The sequence below is a fragment of the Oncorhynchus nerka genome, linkage group LG6 (genome assembly GCF_034236695.1).
Source record: "Oncorhynchus nerka isolate Pitt River linkage group LG6, Oner_Uvic_2.0, whole genome shotgun sequence".
Classification (NCBI taxonomy): Eukaryota; Metazoa; Chordata; class Actinopteri; order Salmoniformes; family Salmonidae; genus Oncorhynchus; species Oncorhynchus nerka.
In genome coordinates, this window is record NC_088401.1 from 68354135 (window position 1) to 68366562 (window position 12428).

Genomic DNA, 12428 nt, shown 5'->3' on the forward strand with positions numbered 1-12428 from the left:
AAACCTTGTGAAGACTTACAGAAAACGTTTGACCTCTGTCATTACCAACAAAGGGTATATAACAAAGTATTGAGATAAACTTTTGTTATTGACCAAATACTTATTTTTCCACCATAATTTGAAAATAAATTCATAAAAAATCCTACAATGTGATTTTCTGGATTTTTTTCCCTCATTTGTCTGTCATAGTTGAAGTGTACCTATGATGAAAATGACAGGCCTCTCTCATCTTTTTAAGTGGGAGAACTTGCACAATTGGTGGCTGACTAAATACTTTTTTGCCCCACTGTAAGACCACTGAAGACTTCAGAGGGTTATGACATTTAGAGCAATGTGTGTTTTTGGTCATGAGGGTAGAGTTGGGTCCTCATTCAAAGGCTAGGGCAGTGTAAACACAAAGATAACTGAGTTATTTAGCTTGTTTTACCCCAGAGTCCACTTTAAAGAGGCCTGAGATTGGTTATTTTTATGAGGGCTAGGTATGAAAACACCCTTACAATACATTATCACACACATCACACACAACCAGCTGAGCAATAGAGGCATCCTGGCACCTTGCTCCACGCGCACGCACGCACGCACACACACACACACACACACACACACACACACACACACACACACACACACACACACACACACACACACACACACACACATATACACACACACACACACACACACACACATATACACACATACACACACACGCACACACACACACACACACACACACACACACACACACACACACACACACAGCGAGCTGTCCTGTCTCCTCGCTCCAACACACACACCATGTCACGGATTAAGCATCCCCACTGGGTTGACATATGGGCCTGATGTATGCCAGAGCCCCACTGCGCAGTTTGAGCCTCCTGGCTCAGTCAGCCTTGAATCCCCTAGTGCGGGCAGAGTCCCATGGTGCAGCCAAAGTCTTCTTGTGCAGTCTCATCTAATTTCAGGCCCTTGATGCAGGCTCCGCTTCAGGTTTGAGTTGGGGTTGATGCTAAGCCATTAACTTTCCTCTCCTCTCACTCCCTCCAGATACAGTGTATGCTATTTCCTATTATCTCCCATAGCTCCAGCACTGTAGAAACAAGGAAAGGATATCTCTCTGTATCTCCCAGTGCTTCAGTACTATATACATGAATATAGGATGTACAGTTGGAAGTTTACAAATAAATTTAACTCAGTTTTCACAATTCCTGACATTTAATCCTCATCTTAGGTCAGTTAGAATCACCACTTTATTTTAAGAATGTGAAATGTCAGAATAATAGCAGAGAATTATTTATTTCAGCTTTTATTTCTTTCATCACATTCTCAGTGGGTCAGAAGTTTACATACACTCAATTAGTACTTGGTAGCATTGCCTTTAAATTGTTTAACTTGGGTCAAACATTTCGGGTAGCCTTCCACAAACTTCCCACAGTAAGTTGGGTGAATAAGTTGGCCCATTCTTCTCGACAGAGCTGGTGTAACTGAGTTAGGTTTGTAGGCCTCCTTGCTCATACAGGCTTTTTCAGTTCTGCCCACACATTTTCTATGGGATTGAGGTCAGGGCATTGTGATGGCCACTCCAATACCTTGACATTGTTGTCCTTAAGCCATTTTGCCACAACTGGAAGTATGCTTGGGATCATTGTCCATTTGGAAGTCCCATTTGCGAGCAAGCTTTAACCTCCTGACTGATGTCTTGATATGTTGCTTCAATATATCCACATATTTTTACCTCATGATGCCATCTATTTTGTGAAGTGCACCAGTCCCTCCTGCAGCAAAGCACCCACACAACATGATGCTGCCACCCCCGTGCTTCACTGTTGGGATGGTGTTCTTCGGCTTGCTAGCCTTCCCCCTTTTCCTCCAAACATAATGATGGTCATTATGGCCAAACAGTTCTATTTTTGTTTCATCAGACCAGAGGACATTTCTCTAAAGTACGATCTTTGTCCCCATGTGCAGTTGCAAACCGTAGTCTGGCCTTGTTATGGTGGTTTTGGAGCAGTGGCTTCTTCCTTGCTGAGCGGCCTTTCAGGTTATGTCGATATAGGACTCGTTTTACTGTAGATATAGATACTTTTTGTGCCTGTTTCCTCCAGAATCTTCACAAGGTCCTTTGCTGTTGTTCTTTGCTGTTGTTCTGGGATTGATTTGCACTTTTCGCACCAAAGTACGTTCATCTCTCCTTCCTGAGTGATATGACGGCTGTGTGGTCCCATGGTGTTTATAGTTGCGTACTATTGTTTGTACAAATGAACGTGCTACCTTCAGGCATTTGGAAATTGCTCCCATGGATGAACCAGACTCGTGGAGGTCTACTTTTTTTTCTGAGGTCTTGACTGATTTCTCTTGATTTTCCCATGATGTCAAGCAAAGAAGCACTGAGTTTGAAGGTAGGCCTTGAAATACATCCACAGATACACCTCCAATTGACTCAAATGAGGTCAATTAGCCTACCAGAAGCTTCTAAAGCCATGACATAATTTTCTGGAATTTTCCAAGCTGTTTACAGGCACAGGCAACTTAGTGTATGTAAACCTCTGACCCACTGGAATTGTGATACTGTGAATTATATGTGAAATAATCTGTCTGTAAACAATTATTGGAAAAATTACTTGTGTCATGCACAAAGTAGATATCCTAACCGACTTGCCAAAACTATTGTTTTTTAACAAGAAATTTGTGGAGTGGTTGAAAAACTAGTTTTAATGACTCCAACCTAAGTGTATGTAAACTTCCGACTTCAACTGTATCTCTATCTCCCATAGCTACAGTACAATAGACATGAATATATTATTTATCTCTGTATCTCCCAATGCTACAGTACTATAGACATTCATATAGGATATCCATCTGTATCTCCCAGTACTACAGTACTATAGACATGAATATAGGATATCCATCTCCCAGTGCTACAGTACTATAGACATGAATATAGGATATCTCTGCATCCCCCAGTGCTACAGTACTATAGACATGAATATAGGATATCTCTGCATCCCCCAGTGCTACAGTACTATAGACATGAATATAGGATATCTATATCTCCCTTAGCTACAGTACTATAGACATGAATATAGGATATCTCTGTATCTCCCAGTGCTACAGTACTATAGACATGAATATAGGATATCTCTGTATCTCTCAGTGCTACAGTACTATAGACATGAATATAGGATATCTCTATATCTCCCAGTGCTACAGTACTATAGACATGAATATAGGATATCTATATCTCCCAGTGCTACAGTACTATAGACATTAATATAGGATATCTCTGTATCTCCCAGTGCTACAGTACTATAGACATGAATATAGGATATCTCTGTATCTCTCAGTGCTACAGTACTATAGACATGAATATAGGATATCTCTGTATCTCCCAGTGCTACAGTACTATAGACATGAATATAGGATATCTTTGTATCTCTCAGTGCTACAGTACTATAGACATGAATATAGGATATCTCTATATCTCCCAGTGCTACAGTACTATAGACATGAATATAGGATATCTCTGTATCTCTCAGTGCTACAGTACTATAGACATGAATATAGGATATCTCTATCTCTCAGTGCTACAGTACTATAGACATTAATATAGGATATCTCTATTATCCCAGTGCTACAGTACTATAGCCATGAATATAGGATATCTCTATTATCCCAGTGCTCTTGTGGAAGTGTCTCAGTGTGATTTCCCTGGACACTGAGACCTGTTACATCTGGATCCTTCCTGTCTCTCCCTGACGAAGCAGAGCGGTTTTATTTATTCTGACACTTTGCTAAAACACCCGTCTCCACGTCGGGCTCCTCAGGGGCCTTTCTGGGATCTCAGCACTCCTCTGCTCTCGACTGTCAGATTGATTCTGTTCTTTTCTCTCCTCCACATATGACCACCACACTCACTGACACCTCCGCAAGGAGGCCTTCAGGTATGCTATATGGCCACTCTTACTGCTATCTCCATGAGGAGGCGCTCAGACATGACTACTCTTACTACTGCCTCCATGAGGAGACTCTCAGACATGACTACTCTTACTGCCCGTTCCATGATGAGGCCCTCAGACATGACTACTCTTACTGTTACCTCAATGTGGAGGCCCTCAGATATGACTACTCTTACTGCCACCTCCATGAGGAGGCCCTCGGATATGACTACTCTTACTGCTACCTCCATGATGAGGACCTCAGACATGACTCCTCTTACTATTACCTCAATGTGGAGCCCCTCAGACATGACTACTCTTACTGTCACCTCTATGATGAAGCCCTCAGGCATGACTCCTCTTACTGCCACCTCCATGAAGAGGCACTCTTATACACTACTTTACCAAAAGTATGTGGATACGAGCTCGTCGAACATCTCATTACAAAATCATGGGCATTAATATGGAGTTGGTCCTCATTTTGCTGTTATAACAGCCTCCGCTGTTCTGGGAAGGCTTTCCACTAGATGTTGGAACATTGCTGCGGGAACTTGATTTGATTCAGCCACGAGAGCATTTTTGAGGTCAGACACTGACGTTGGTTGATTAGGCCTAGCTCGCAATCATCGTTCCAATTCATCCCAAAGGTGTTCGATGGGGTTGAGGTCAGGGCTCTGTGCAGGCCAGTCAAGTTCTCCACACCAATCTCGACAAACTATTTCTGTATGGAACTTGCTTTGTGCACAGGGGCATTGGCATGCTGAAACAGGAACGGACCTTCCCCAAACAGGAGAGCGCTACCTTCCACAAGACCTTCCCCAATCTGCCACACATTTGGAAATACAGAATTATCTTGAATTTAATTGTATGCTGTAGCGTTAAGATTTCCCTTCACTGGACTAAGGGGCCTAGACCGAACTATGAAAAACAGCCCCAGATCATTAAATCTCCTCCAACAACTTTACAGTTGGCCCTATGCATTCGGCAGGTAGCGTTCTCCTGGCTTCCCCCAAATCTAGATTAGTCCGTCGGACTGTCAGATGGTGAAGTGTGATTCATCACTCCAGAGAATGCGTTTCCACGGCTCCAGAGTCCAATGGCGGCGAGAGTCACACCACTCCAGTCGTCACTTCACATTGCACATTGTGATCTCAGGCTTGTATGCGGCTGCTCGGCCATGGAAACCCATTTCATGAATCTCCCGATGAACAGTTCTTGTGCTGACGTTGCTTTCAGACGCAGTTTAGAACTCGGTACTGTGTGTTGCAACCGAGGATAGACCATTTTTACAACCTCTCTGCACTTATCAACACACTGACTCATTCCTTTTTTCTCCGTTTGGATTTTCCATTAAGGTCGGAGGGTGTGTTTGTTCCCACGCTGCTTCTCTGTAACACCACACAACAAGTCCACAGAGCTTTGTCAACAGTCATCACTGGATTCTCCACTAACTACATTACTCTCTACTTATCTACTGTGTTCATGATTCACTACTACATTGTTGAAGATGACACACCATTGACATCTTCATGATATAGTGTTTAATACATACTGACAGGGTTTTACCCATCTGGTACTTACACATGTTTTTTCTCGGTATACAATGATACAGTGCTTCCTGCTGTCATTGTTTTGTGTAATCTCACCTTTTTAAAGTGACGCTATATCCTAGTTTGATGGTATTGCATATGTACAGTTGAAGTCGGAAGTTTACATACACCTTAGCCAAAATTCATTCAGTTTTTCACAATTCCTGACATAGTAAAAATTCCCTGTCTTAGGTCAGTTAGGATCACCACTGTATTTTAAGAATGTGAAATGTCAGAATAATAGTAGAGAGAATGATTTATTTCAGCTTTTGTTTCTTTCATCACATTCCCAGTGGGTAAGAAGTTTACATACACTCAATTAGTATTTGGTAGCATTGCCTTTAAATTGTTTAACTTGGGTCAAACATTAATGGGTGGCCTTCCACAAGCTTCCCACAAGAAGTTGGGTGGATTTTGGCCCATTCCTCCTGACAGAGCTGGTGTAACTGTGTCAGGTTTGTGGGCCTCCTTGTTCGCACACACTTTTTCAGTTCTGCCCACACATTTTCTATGGGATTGAGGTCAGGAATTTGTAATGGCCACTCCAATACCTTGACTTTGTTGTCCTTAAGCCATTTTGCCACAACTTTGGAAGTATGCTTTGTCATTGTCAATTTTGAAGACCCCTTTGCGACCAAGCTTTCACTTCCTGACTGATGTCTTGAGATGTTGCTTCAATATATCCGCATCATTTTCCTACCTCATGATGCCATCTATTTTGTGAAGTGCACCAGTCCCTCCTGCAGTAAAGCGCCCCCACAACATGATGCTGCCACCCCCGTGCTTTACAGTTGGAATGGTGTTCTTCGGCTTGCAAGCCTCCCCCTATTCCCTCCAAACATAATGATGGTCATTATGGCCAAACAGTTCTATTTTTGTTTCATCAGATCAGAGGACATTTCTCCAAAAGTACGATCTTTGTACCCATGTGCAGTTGCAAACCGTAGTCTGGCTTTTTTTATGGCGGTTTTGGAGCAGTGGCTTCTTCCTTGCTGAGCGGCCTTTCATGTTATGACGATATAGGACTCGTTTTACTGTGGATATAGAAACTTTTGTACCAGTTTCCTCCAGCATCTTCACAAGGTCCTTTGCTGTTGTTCTGGGATCAATTTGCACTTTTCGCACCAAAGTACGTTCATCTTTAGGAGACAGAATACATCTCCTTCCTGAGCGGTATGATGGCTGCGTGGTCCCATGATGTTTTACTTTTGTTTGTACAGATGAACGTGGTACCTTCAGGCATTTGGAAATTGCTCCCATGGATGAACCAGACTTGTGGAGGTCTAAATTTTTTTTCTGAGGTCTTGACTGATTTCTCTTGATTTTCCCATGATGTCAAGCAAAGAGGCACTGAGTTTGAAGGTAGGCCTTGAAATACATCCACATATACACCTCCAATGGACTCAAATGAGGTCAATTAGCCTACCAGAAGCTTCTAAAGCCATGACATAATTTTCTGGAATTTTCCAAGCTGTTTAAAGGCACAGTCAACTTAGTGTAATGTAACTTCTGACCCACTGGAAATGTCATACCATGAATTATAAGTGAAATAATCTGTCTGTAAACAATTTTTGGAAAAATGACTTGTATCATGCACAAAGTAGATGTCCTAACCAACTTGCCAAAACTATTGTTTTTTGAACAAGACATTTGTGGAGTGGTTGAAAACAAGTTTTAATGATTCCAACCTAAGTGTATGTAAACTTCTGACTTCAACTGTACGTGTGGGTTTGTCAAATCAAATCAAATGTTATTGGTCACATACACATGATTACCAGATGTTATTGCGAGTGTAGCGAAATGCTTTTTAAATGTTTCTAGATCCAACAGTGCAGCAGTATCTAACAGGTAATATCTAACAATTCCACAACAAAACCTAATATTTAACAAATTCCACAACAAAATCTTATACACACAATCTAGTAAAGGAATGGGATAAGAATATATAAGCATAAAATATTTGGATGAGCGAGCAGTGATAGAGCAGCTAAGATGCAATAGATAGTGAAGGATATAGTATACATAATATACATATGAGATGAGTAATGCGAGATATGTAAACATTATTAAAGTGGCATTATTAAAGTGACTAGTGTTCCATTTATTAAAGTGGCCAGCTGTAGGTAGACAGCTGCCTCTCTGTGCTAGTGGTGGTTGTTTAACAATCTAATTACCTTGAGATAGAAGCTAATATTCAATCTCTCTGTCCCAGCGTTGATGCACCTGTACTGACCTCGCCTTCTGGACAGAAGCAGGGTGAACATGCAGTGGCTCGGGTGGTTATTGTCCCTGATTATGTTTTTTGCCTTCCTGTGACATCGGGTGTTGTAGGTGTCCTGGAGGGCAGGTAATTTGCCCCATGTGATGCATTGTGCAGACCGCACCACCCTCTGGAGAGCCTTGCAGTTGTGGGTGGTGCAGTTCCCATACCAGTCGGTGATACAGCCCGACAGGATGCTCTCAATTGTGCACCTGTAAAAGCTAGTGAGGGTTTTTGGTGTCAAGCCAAATTCTTTCAGCCTCCTGAGGTTGAAGAGTTGTAGTGGCACCTTCTTCACCACACTGTCTGTGTGCATGGACCATTTCAGTTTGTCTGTGAAATGTACACTGAGGAACTTAAAACTTTCCACCTTCTCCACTGCTGTCCCATCAATGTGGATAGGGGGGTGCTCCCTTTGCTGTTTCCCGAAGTCCACGATTATCTCTTTTGTTTTGCTGACATTGAGTGAGAAGTTATTTTCCTGACACCACATTCCGAGGGCCCTCACCTCCTCCCTGTAGGCTGTCTCGTTGTTGTTGGTAATCAAGCCTAACACTGTTGTGTAGTCTGCAAACTTCATGATTGAGTTGGAGGTGTGCATGGCATCGCAGTCGTGGGTGAACAGGGAGTACAGAAGGGGGCTGAGAACGCACCCTTGTGGGACCCCAGTGTTGAGGATCAGCAGAGTCGAGATGTTGTTTCCTACCTTCACCACCTTTGGGCGGCCCGTCAGGAAGTCCAGGAACCAGTTGCACAGGGCTGGGTCAAGACCCAGGGTCTCAAGCTTAATGATGTGTTTGGAGGGTACTATGGTATTGAATGCTGAGCTGTAGTCAATGAACAGCATTCTTACATAGGTATTCCTCTTGTCCAGATGGGATAGGGCAATGTGCAGTGTGTTGGCGATTGCATCGACTGTGGACCTATTGGGGCAGTAAGCAAATTGAAGTGGGTCTAGAGCAGGGGTCCCCAAACTTTTTCCTGTGAGGGCCACATAACTTTTCCCTTCTCTGATGGGGGGCCGGTGTCAGTTTGTAACAGAAAAAGTGTGACGATCGTAGGGGAGCTTAAAAAATTTATTGTTTTCCAGAAAGCCACACATAACCAAATAACCCTTTCCAGGTTCTTTACAGAAAAAAAGTCAGGAAACAAATAATAACACTATTAATGAAATAAATAATAACTAAATAACCCTCTCTGAGTTCTTCACAGAAAAAACAGGAAATAAATAATAACTAAATAACTCTCTCTGGGTTCTTCATAGAAAAAAAAGCCATGGAACATTAACTTTCTGTCGTGCCATGCACAATCTTAACAGATAAAAGTTCAGCTCAGTTGTCAGAGCAGAATCTCTCTGACACATATGAGCAGTCTCTTAAAGTTCTTGTGTTCCTTCCTTATAATCCTTTTGTAGGTTCCAGTAGGCTTGTAGACACCGCTGTTTGCAGCTCTCTCTCATCAACTTCCCTGTGAAAACCACAAAAGAAGCAGGTTGAGAAACTGAACTAAGTGATACAGCACCTACACAGCACAATACATTTCACTACCAGTATGGTTGTAAAGATGGATTTTATCCCAGTAGATTTTATTATGATTATATTTGTTTATGCTCAGAATGAGAAAAGTGAGCTTACCTATGTATGTTCATCAGTGTGAACTGTGGGCCTGCATCTGGCTGGTGAGAAGTTGAATATCAGGTTCCATTCTAGTTACAGCCAGTCTCAAGCACTGATGCAAATGTTCATCTGTCAATCTTGATCTCATCGGGGTTTTCAGCAGTTTCATGCGAGAAAAGGTTTTCTCGCAGATATACGTGCTGCCAAAAACTGTGGACATTTTCATTGCGTGTTTTTTGATGTTTGGATATGTATCGTTTGGGAGGGCGGCATAGAAGTCAATGAGACTGTTGGGCTTGAATGCGTCTTTCAGAACATCACAGTTCTGTAACTCAGCCAACTCAAACTGATATGAAGGCTGGGCTTCATCAATGTCGGCAACAAAGGGGTTCTGAAAAAGACGGATTTCTTTTGCATGAACATGTAGTTCACTGAATCGCACACCGAACTCCGCCTTCAGCATTTCCAGTGCTTCCACGCACTTTTCAGCTGGGAACGGGACCGCTGGGCATATACATTACTCCCGATTTCTTCAACGCGTCTGGTGATTGTACTCGCCGACAGACTTACGGCATTAAATGCATCTTTCTTCTCGGGACACACCTCCTCCGCGACAGCATCCATACATTTCTTAACCTGTTGCTTCTACTCGGGATGCTTGCGTCCCAACTAGAGCTCTGGAAATGCAAATGCGCTACGCTAAATGCTAATAGTATTAGTTAAAACTCAAAAGTTCATTAAAATACACATGCAGGGTATCGAACTAAAGCTACACTCGTTGTGAATCCAGGCAACAAGTCAGATTTTTAAAATGCTTTTCGGCGAAAGCATGATAAGCTATTATCTGATAGCATGCAACACCCCAAAAGACCCACAGGGGACGTAAACAAAATAATTAGCATTTCGGCGTTACACAAACCGCACAATAAAATAGAAAACATTCATTACCTTTCACCATCTTCTTTGTTGGCACTCCTAGATGTCCCATAAACACTATTTGGGTCTTTATTTCGATTAAATCGGTCCATATAAAGCCTAGATATTGTTATATGTAGACTGTGTGATAAACGAAAAAAACATTGTTTCAAAACGTAACGTCATTTTTTTTTAATTCAAAAAGTCGACGATAAACTTTCACAAAACACTTCGAAATACGTTTGTAATGCAACTTTAGGTATTAGTAAACGTTAATAAGCGATAAAATTCATCAGGAGGCGATGTAAAGATCATTAGCTGTCCGTCTGGAAAAATGTCCGGCTAGAAACTCAACGAAAATATCCGGTCCTAGACCGGATTAGATACGGTGTCCTGTATGTGTTTGACCAAGAAAAAACTCGAAGGGAAATGACAAGACTCTAGACACCCTGTGGAAGCTGTAGGTACTGCAACCTCAGTCAATTAATTGTGGTTCACGTTTATCAATGGGTTCAAGTAGCGCATGGATATATTTTCCCCATTTTCAGTGATCAGTTTTTCCTGTGCTTTTCGATGTAAATGCCGTTCTGGTAAAGCCACAGCAGTGATTTAACCAGTTTTTTAAACGTCTGAGTGTTTTCTATCCACACAGACTAAGCAAATGCATATACCATATTCCTGGCATGAGTAGCAGGGCGCTGAAATGTTGCGCGATTTTTAACAGAATGTTCAAAAAAGTAGAGGGTCGACTGAAGAGGTTAACAAACTCTCCGTCAGTGAAAGGCTTACCGCTTCTTGCTATCAGTTTAGCAACCCGAAAGCTGGCCCGAACGGATGCCTGGTTCAGCTGAGCTTGGCGTACAAATGTATTCTGCTGAGATAGTAGTCCACTTTTTAGCTTTGAGAGTTTGTCTGCTCGTATTTGGCCTTGCAAGCTATCGTACTTGTCTTTGTGACGGGATTCATAGTGTCGGCGAAGATTGTATTCTTTGAATACCGCCACCGTCTCTTGACAGATGAGACAAACAGCCTTTTCTTTGCATTGAACAAAAAAAAATCGTTTGTCCACTGCAGGTTAAATACCCTGCATTCTGAATCAATTTTTCTCTTAACTAACCTTTTCGCCATTATTCCGTTCTCTCTTTGACAGGGCCGGGCCTAGGATTTTTTTTCTGGAGGCCAAATAGGAAAAAAATTCGATAGCGTCTCTGGTATTGTTCAGAGGGCCGGGCCAAATGTGCTGACGGGCCGTATCCGGCCCGCGGGCCGTAGTTTGGTGACCACTGGTCTAGAGTGTCAGGTAGGGTGGAGGTGATATGGTCCTTGACTAGTCTCTCAAAGCACTTCATGATGACAGAAGTGAGTGCTACAGGGCGATAGTCATTTAGTTCAGTTACCTTAGCTTTCTTGGGAACAGGAACAATGGTGCCCATCTTGAAGCATGTGGGGACAGCAGACTGGGATAGGGATTGATTTAATATGTCCGTAAACACACCAGCCAGCTGGTCTGTGCATGCTCTGAGGACAAGACTAGAGATGCAGTCTGGGCTGGCAGCCTTGCGCGGGTTAACACGTTTAAATGTTTTACTCACGTCGGCCACGGAGAAGGAGAGACTACAGTCTTTGGTAGCAGGCCGCGTCAGTGGCACTGTATTGTCCTCAAGGCGTGCAAAGAAGTTGTTTAATTTCTCTGGCAGCCAAGACCTCGATGTCCGCGACGGCTGGTTTTCTTTTTGTAATCTGAGATGGTCTGTGGACCCTGCAACATACGTCTCGTGTTTGAGCCTTTGAATTGCGACTCCACTTTGTCTCTATACTGACACTTTGCTTGATTGATTGCCTTACTGAGGGAATAACTACACTGTTTATATTCGGCCATATTTCCAGTCGCCTTGCCATGATTAAATGTGATGGTATGTGTTTTCAGTTTTGCGCGAATTATGCCATCAATCCATGGTTTCTGGTTAGGGAAGGTGTTAATAGTCACAGTGTGTACAGCATCTCCTATACACTTCCTTATAAACTCGCTCACCGAGTCAGCGTATACTGTACGTCAATGTTATTATCTGAGGCAACCCAGAACATATCCCAGTCCATGTGATCGAAGCAATCT

The 12428-nt window shown here is 42.6% G+C and overlaps 1 protein-coding gene across 1 annotated transcript in view; it reads left to right on the forward strand.

The window, feature by feature from the left end:
* The window catches only part of LOC115130060 (ecto-NOX disulfide-thiol exchanger 2-like), a 203399-nt gene that overhangs the window by 188943 nt on the left and 2028 nt on the right, over nt 1–12428 (forward strand). The gene's annotated exons all lie outside the window — the stretch shown is intronic.